The sequence below is a fragment of the Alosa alosa genome, chromosome 9 (assembly GCF_017589495.1).
Source record: "Alosa alosa isolate M-15738 ecotype Scorff River chromosome 9, AALO_Geno_1.1, whole genome shotgun sequence".
In the NCBI taxonomy this organism is placed as follows: Eukaryota; Metazoa; Chordata; class Actinopteri; order Clupeiformes; family Clupeidae; genus Alosa; species Alosa alosa.
In genome coordinates, this window is record NC_063197.1 from 12,487,910 (window position 1) to 12,496,400 (window position 8,491).

The 8,491-nt window shown below is 40.6% G+C and overlaps 1 long non-coding RNA gene across 1 annotated transcript; it reads left to right on the top strand.

The window, feature by feature from the left end:
• The first annotated feature begins 707 nt into the window (after positions 1 to 707).
• Positions 708 to 8,469, top strand: LOC125301158. The gene is made up of 3 exons (XR_007194679.1): positions 708 to 796; positions 6,833 to 6,910; positions 7,671 to 8,469. It is a non-coding gene; the product is annotated as an uncharacterized LOC125301158 (long non-coding RNA).
• The last annotated feature ends 22 nt before the right edge of the window (positions 8,470 to 8,491 follow it).

The following is an 8,491-nucleotide window of genomic DNA, read 5'->3' on the forward strand; positions in this document are numbered from 1 at the left end:
TCATACAGAGTGACTGTAGGCTAAAGGCCTTGGCCACCTCAGATGGCTTGAAGGCTGAAGACATCCGTTATTTCCTGGATCTTATTCTCTTTCTCCTGGATAGTCAGAGTGATTGCCAAGTGCTCTTACAAAAATAACTGCATTACTTCAAGCGTCAAAACTGCCCTGCGTTTTCTTCAGAGTGGTTGTATGCACATCCCACCTCACTGAGGCCAGCAGGACCAAAAAAGCCTTATCAAAGAAAGAAGAGTAGTTGTCAGCACACTGCAATCTCCCAGAATAACTAATAAGTTAAAAACATAATGCAACGTTTCGACCTACAAGGGTCTTCATCAGGCATCAAGCATCGGACAACTACTCTTCTTTCCTTCAAAACGGCACTGTACCTCCAAAAAAACTGAGTAGGCCTATACTGTAATTATTTTTGTATAAGAACAGTAGGCTATCATGAACATAAAAAGAAAACAAGCAAACCAGTGAGCCAAGGCTAAGCTTAGTTAGTCCATGCCCACAACTCTCAGTGCCAAATTTTGCTCACATTGCCTTTAAAAAACATAGACAGTAAAAGAGCCATAGCCTGCTGTTCAGGCTATTCTTTTTGACTATCTGGCTGAGTCATTGCGGAAGTGGAACACGTGTCATTTTGCCGCGTTTTTTCGTCCTAATATAACAATCTGACCACATCCTATTTGTGACAGCTGTCCTATCCGCGAGAATGTGGACTGTTTGACTCGGCTACATGCCTACCTGGTGGAAATCCAAGGAGGGTCTCATTTACCTCACTGAGCAGAATACGGTGAGTAGCCTATGAAAGATAGCTGGGACTTGAGAAAGCTATTTATGCAGGAAAACCGGCACGGACTGAATTGCGCTATTTTAAAAATGGAAGGATGCGTGGTCTATTATCTAGTCTACTACGGGGAGGAAGAAAATTGCCACTGTGTGACGGGGAGTTCATTGCATTTCCCCTTGTCCATGAGTCACATAACACAGTCAGTAGGCTATAATATAGGTCACCTCGGTGGCCTTTATCCCTCACATGTGAGAGTAGCCTAATTGCATTCAAAAACGTTGCCTACATCACAGTTTATAAAGGAACTAAGTGTAAAAAGAAAAACAAAATATATCAGATGGATTACACGAATAGTTAATAAGAAAACAAAAAAAACAAGATTTCTACCATAATTTCCTGTTAAATTAAATATTTCCTGGCGCTATTGCGCTTTACGGCCACCAGATGACGCCATTTCACTGCTTACTTTTACATCCAAAAAAGGCCCGAAGTGTAGTGAAATGCCGCCATCTAGTGCCCTGAAATATGAAATGTAGCCCATTATATTTATTAGAAAAGAAGGGACCGTCGAATAATCTTGTACTTCCTTGACAATTATTCTGATTAATGTGTTTTTATTTTTAAACGTCGTTCCTTCATAAATTGTGGAGTATCATTAAGGTACGTTTTGGTGTGTTATTACTCTGACATTTGACATTAAAGGGACACCATGCAACGTTTTCGTGTTAATTAATCATCTTCGTAAGTCGGTATATGGTTAAATGACTCATTACGGGGCGAATGAAGGCTCTCTCGCCCGCCCCTACTGCCTGTAGGAAGAATATCCCACTTGCAAGTTCGGTGTATCCTACGCCGCCGACCGAAGCAGGATCAGTTTACAGCACAGAGGCAGGCTAACGAAACGCTAGAAATTGCTGCAAAAGTGTGTAGCCTATAATGGCAGAGGCAGCGAAGAAGCAGCGAAAACCCTTGACGGAAGACGCAAAGAAAAGGAAAGGAGTTTCAGACCGAGCGAGGGGGAGTTTCGTAGAGAAAAAGCATCAGGCTTGCCTGGTGTCCCTTTAAACGACCACAAATTTCTGTAATGGGCACAGTCTTAGGGGCTGACACTTTGCATAAAATGTATCCTCACTGCTTAAGCCAAATTCTGTTATTTCTGCTCTATATGTTGAACCAAAATGTAGTTTATTATCGAAGTGAAATAGTTGCTGGAATAATTCAGCGGCGTTAGTTTAACCAAAAGCTCGCTCGCTCTGTATTGGCTAATTGGCATGCCGGTGTTACATGGCAACTGGCTCCCAACTGGCTGCGTTGATGACGTTTCACGATTGATGACGAGTCTTTGACAGATGAGGCCTGCAGATTTGTCACTTTCTGATATAAACTAGAAATACAAATATGCATGACATGTTTAAATGTCAAAATTGTCTGTACTACATGCACTGGACCATGAATATGCCACCCAAAAACCAAACACCTAAATAGCATTAATTAACTCCATGTGCGTATCAAACCACTAATAAATTGAACTGCTTGTATGATCATCAGACGTCTACCTGCTTGCGCCACGAACCAGCTGATGGCACATAGAGAAATTGACTTGACTTGATTACAATATAATAACAATGTTATTATGATTGTAACGAGTTAACACAGCTGATCATGTTATCTTGCTACCTTGCCCAAGCCATTTAGCCATTCAAAGTAAAACGTTTGTAACTTTCATAGTATACTTTTATAAAAAGTTTGTAACTTTTATAGTATACTTTGAAGGCCTACTGGCTTGGGCAACTGCCAACTGCTGTAGCAGGATAACACGGTAGGTAGTCAGATACCAGCCGTGTTAACGTGCTACAATCATAATAACATATAGGCCTATCTGACTTATTTTAATCGTTTAAGTCAAGTAAATTTCACTATTCCCTGTCATCTGGTTCATGGCGCATGCAGGTAGATGAGTGGTTATCATGCAAGCAGTTTCATTCGGCAGTATAGGCGATAACCACGTGGAGCTAATGGAGTTGACATTTAATTATGTCATGCATATTTGTATTTGTTAGTCTCAAATCAAATCTGCAGCAGCCACATCTGTCGAAGACTCTTCAATCGAAACGTCATCAACGCAGCCAGTTAACATAGGTGCCAGTTGCCATGTAGTCCTAACACCTAACACCTGTTCCTGTAAGCTAAATGTGAACTGTCGGCATTTTTAATGGTGCTGAATTATGGAATCCCCCAAAAAGCAACAAGCAAGTTCACAGACCATCACTGGCCTTTTGGTCTTCTTTTTCTATTGATAGCCTAAATATTTGTGCAACAACCCATAGGCTAATCAAGCATACTTAAAACATGTAAGCGATTCTTATAACGATAAACAATCATTCTGAATAAATAAAACATAATTTTGATGTTACAGACATCAAACCTCGAGTGCAAGTGATTTAACCTCAACATTGTTTTCCCCGTCGTTATTTGCCCATTTATAGCCTTAAAGGTGCCATGTGTAATATCCGCCAAAAAATCAATTCATACTCCACATTCCATAAAAGATGGAGGCAGTATACCTCCAGAAAGTGAGTTGGTCTACCCTAGAGTAACAACCGAGAAATGTGTATTGCAGTTTGGCTGGCGGTTATGTTGCCCGCATACCGCCTCCCATGGCCGAAGCTGGTATTATGACACCTGTCGGGCTGTGGCTAGTAATTTAGCATGCTAATTCTGGTTGATATCTCTGCAGCACTATACCTTGCCATTTTTTTAATGACATCATCACCCTTATTTCTTCTCATTCTTTTGATGCGTGTAGCTCATTTTTTGGATATTTTTACCTCAATTCTTACACATGGCACCTTTAACAAATCACTGAAGAATCGTTGGCGAATGGGCAAAACAGCCTACTTATCACAATTCTCTCATCCGATAGGTGGCAACTTCTCGGAATATTAGCCTCTTCTAATAATTGCATGCGCCTTCAATATGGCACACAAGGAGTTTCCTTACACCAGCATCTAGGAAAATACAGGATATAGGCCTAGAACAGAGAGGACAAGAAGAATATGGCTTATTTAATAAAGCATTCCTTAAGGACCTTAAGGTTTAAAAAAGAGATGAATTCATTGTCAAATCCACAAACAGTGAGGCTCACCTTCATGTAGGCTATTTTGACCAGATCTAGGCTACTAACTGTGTCCACTTGCTGCTGACTAAACAGTTATCTCTGTCATTGTCCATAAGAAGTGCCTAAATAATGTTCTTTCGTCCGACTCCGAAATTCCCCAGATGATTTTTTTTTTATAGGCCTAGCCAGTCACAGTTTATGTTATTCCAGCCCACAAAGGGGACGTCTTTGCTTCCGTTGCATCAGTACGTTGCATGTTAGGCGGAGCGATCGGAGGCGGCGGAGGCTCGGTGCGGCGGGGTTTTCGTTTTTTACTGTGTAGGCTATTCCTGATGACTGAGGGAACACTTAACCAGACAACGTCAGTCAATATCACTGAGGGCATCTGACATAATTTGCTGATAGACATTCTCGAACACGACACTTCGAGAATAAACTTGTGTGAATAAGTTCGGAGAAGTTCAACTTGCCTGGTTAACTAACATTCACTCATTTTGCCATGTCTCTTGCCGGTAAGTGCCTTTCTTATGGGTTATCTCGATTTAAAAACCGTGTCTTCGTCTACTGTGTGTGTGAACTAGCCTACTGCATGTGTGTGTGTGTGTGTGTGTGTGAATAAAGTCACCAAGTTATGCTTCCAACGGCAAAAGCAGCGCTGCGCTTGTTCTTTTATTAGCGATTTTACAGAGCATTCGTTATAGGCAAATATATGGTTACATGTAGGTTATTGCATGATTTACCTGTGTGGGCCATATCTGAGTCGTGCCATATCTGAGTAGTCGTCTTAAGTTGACTAAAATGCGGGCGACGACACATAGGCAATGGGGAACCATTTTGTTCAGGTCATCCTGTTCGCGGTCCTGACAAATACGGGACGAAAGACTCCCGTTTTCAGCAACGATAGACTTTAATAGATCCTTGGGTAAAGCTATGCCATTTTTCGGTTATATCTGTGTTTAATAAGTTAACTAGTTGTCTCGGAGCGCATGAAAGTGCGCGCGCCAGGCTCTCAATGGCACAATGGCTACATAGTGGAACTCTCAAAACGACCTATCTGATCAAAATCTGCTGTATTGATAGTGCACTCATCCAATTCATTGGTGTGATTTATGGCGGGGTTGAAACTGATCCCACATCTAAACCATTTTGATGAATTGCATAAGCCTATCTGCCTTAAATGCGTTTGATAACGGTGTGAGTTTTGGTTCAAAGTTATTCATGGACTCTTGGGGTTGAAGGTGGAATTGCTTTAGTCCAGGGGTGTCAAACTCATATTAGGCAGTGGGACGGATTTGTTGGAATGAGACCTTATGGGGGCCCTCGTTGACATGGTCATTATAATTTTTCTGCTTAGGTATCAGAGTGTTGTTTGATTATACTCCTTTGCTGTATTAAATCGTACTGCTGTCATATAGGCTAGGCCTACTGCTCTTTCTCCCATGCAATGTGTGTAAGCTGTCGTATAATAACATTTCAGGAATAACATTTCACTCTTAATATAACACCAAATTGATAGACAAAAATAATATATTTTTTTTAAACTTTATCCAATGTTTCTCGACCTAATTCCCCTCAGATTATACCGACCAACCCCTCTGGCTCAAGGATAGGCCTAGGTTATAGGTTAATAGGCTCTCTGTTCTTATCACACAGATATCTCATGGATGGAAAACTCATTTCATAAACCACATTTACATAATATACATTCTTCATACAGGTCTGCGTCCATCTCCACATCCGACCATTCCTCTTGTGGTCTCAGTCTCGCAGCAGGCGCACAAAGCGAGGTGGCCAGTGCGCACAACAACATAAAAAAGACCCCGTCTTGTTTGTTCGCGCCCAGACTATCCTACCCTGATTTTCTGTTTGTTCTTGTGTGTGTTCTTGATCTTGTAGTATTGTCTTAACAATGCTTGACATACTACCAAAATAATAACCATTGATAAATTACACTTTCGAAATTATTTAGAGAGATTTCAGATTAACATGTTCAGTATGTCTAATGCTCGAACGAGGGATTTTTAAGAATATCTACAGACCTAATGTAAATTGGTGGTGCCAGTAGGCTACCGTTTTGAGGTTAATGCACTGTGATGGTGAGTCGCTTTGCATAAACGCGTCAGCTAAATAAGTAAATAAAGTTAGGCTATGTAGGCCTAATATGTAAAAGCCATGACATTAATAGGCTGATAATATTTATCATGAGCAAATATTTAAGTCATGTATGCTATTCAATAGAAAATTGTGCTTAATTGTAAACAGTTTAGTTTTTAAATTGATACATTGATTTCTCACAAGTCGTCATGCCGTACATTTAGGCCTTTCCTAGGGTTCACCCAGATTCAACCAACAATATTCTATTTCGTGTAGCCTACTTTGAAATGGCATCGGGAAGTCGGTAAAGAAAATTTGCAACTTGAGCTGTGTTTCCATTCAGCGTGTTAATGCATAGGCTGTTTTATCATTCGAAGAATAAAAAATCACGAGGAGAAACACTTGAAATGCACATACAATCTATTAATGTGCATACAAATTCGATTCGCCTGAGAGGGGTGTAATAGGCTACCTGTCTATTCGCATAGGCCTATAATCCATTCAATTTGATGAAAACTGTTTTGTTGCATTTCATCCTAGGTCTACATGTTTCCATAAACGTTGCCCTGACGAACTACATTTTGATCCCACAGCTGTTCAGAAGTCTTCTCTCGATTGCGCGATTGTCCATTTTTAATTCGTATTACACAGTGGATGGAAACCCACGCAGGCGCACCTTGCTGAACTTGCATCAGCACTAGTCTATATGTGCTAGCATCTTTCATACAACAATTACGCTAATTCCTACCATTGGCACGAAGTTGTCAAAGTCAAAACTTTATAAGATGGTTGCAAATAACTTGCTAATGAATATTTCCACTTTCCAGCGAGGATAGCCGCAGTTTTCCGGGCATTCTGGACCACCCTGAGACAGCGCATCAGAGGGGTCCCTCATCATGATGCAGGTAAAATAGTCTGATTCAAGCAACATATTATTGCAGTGGTTCTCAAAGTGTGGCCCCACTAGTGGGAAACAGGAGGAAATGTGTTATTTTGTGCCTCTTTAATAATGCCTTTCTTTTTTGACAAGGAAGTAAAATAGCCACACATAAACATACAGTACCCTCCAGAATTATTGGCACCTCTGCTAAAGTTGACTAAAACGGGAAAAAAAAATCTGTTGGTGATTCATTGTAATCTCAAAAAATCCAACCTTGAAGGAAAGCAAATTTATTTTGAGAAAAAGGAAAATCTGTTTAAAAATATTTATTTCTTCATGAGATTTTCCTTTTTGTCAAAATAAATTTGCTTTCCTTCAAGGTCGATTTTTTCCTATTTTTTGTCATTGTGAGATTACAATAAATCACCAACAGATTATTTTTTATACTGGTCTTTAGTCAACTTTAGCAGAGGTGCCAATAATTCTGGGGGTCAGTCATAAACAGACTGACATATGAATTAAAATAACATCTGATCCAGCGGACAGGAAATATAGGCTAATGTGGAACCAAGATTTGAAAAAACATTTTGACGGGGTCAGGTGGGGCTTGAAAATTCCCCTCCTTCAAAGTGGGGAATGACAGAAAAAGTTTGAGAACCTTAACATAATTGTGATTTAGTGTTGCCAGTAGTTATCTTAACAAGGGTTAATTTATACTTTCTTGCATTGATCACCTTTATCACACTTTAACTATATGGTTAACAGAATTCTTATTCTTACCACAGAGACATTGCCACTGTCTGTTGAAGAGACTGACCCTTTTCATGGAAGCTCAGTACAGCCTTTCATGGATGTGTAACCTGAGTGGTTCAGCCCTGCACACGCCCGGACTCGAACCTGCAAAAGAGCAGCACCTTGAATTGGGAGTCGAGCATGCTGACAATCGAACTAAAAGCCCAGGCTGCTAGCTTTCATGCCAGCAGCACTTTTGAGGCATCGGAGAGTGAGGCTTACCAAGCTACCAAGCTAAGCTAGCTGGCATCCGTTACAGATGCAGAGGCTACAAGTGCCTTCCCACATCCTTATAACGGAGTTCCCACTCATTTCCATTGAGAACATTTCAAACCTCATTACCAACAAGAACCTACACATGGGTGTACACAAAATTGGTCCAGATTTTGAGCTCAATTGTTGAAGGAGAAAGTAAACCATAAGCTATTCCTATTAGGTTGTGTGAAATTAAGTGGAAACTATCACATTGCAGAAAGTTGCACAACAGAACGTTTTCGTGGAAACTACTGGCTGCATGAGAGGGGATCCTGTATGACTATTTCCAGCAGCGGTGCTAGGCATGAGCCTCATGAGCTTCACAACTCAGCTGGCTGGGCTGAACCCATGAACTTTTACTCCAGCTATGTTCCTGAAGGGCATTTCCTGCCAAGCCTTAGTGGACATGGGGTTCCACCATCTCTCTTTTTCGTCCCGGAACACTGCCCTAGACTGAAGAACCTTCTATATAGGCCTACTATACCATGGAACCATATATAATAATTAATATATAAAATTATTTATACACCACTAAGACTAATGGATCTGGTCCACACAT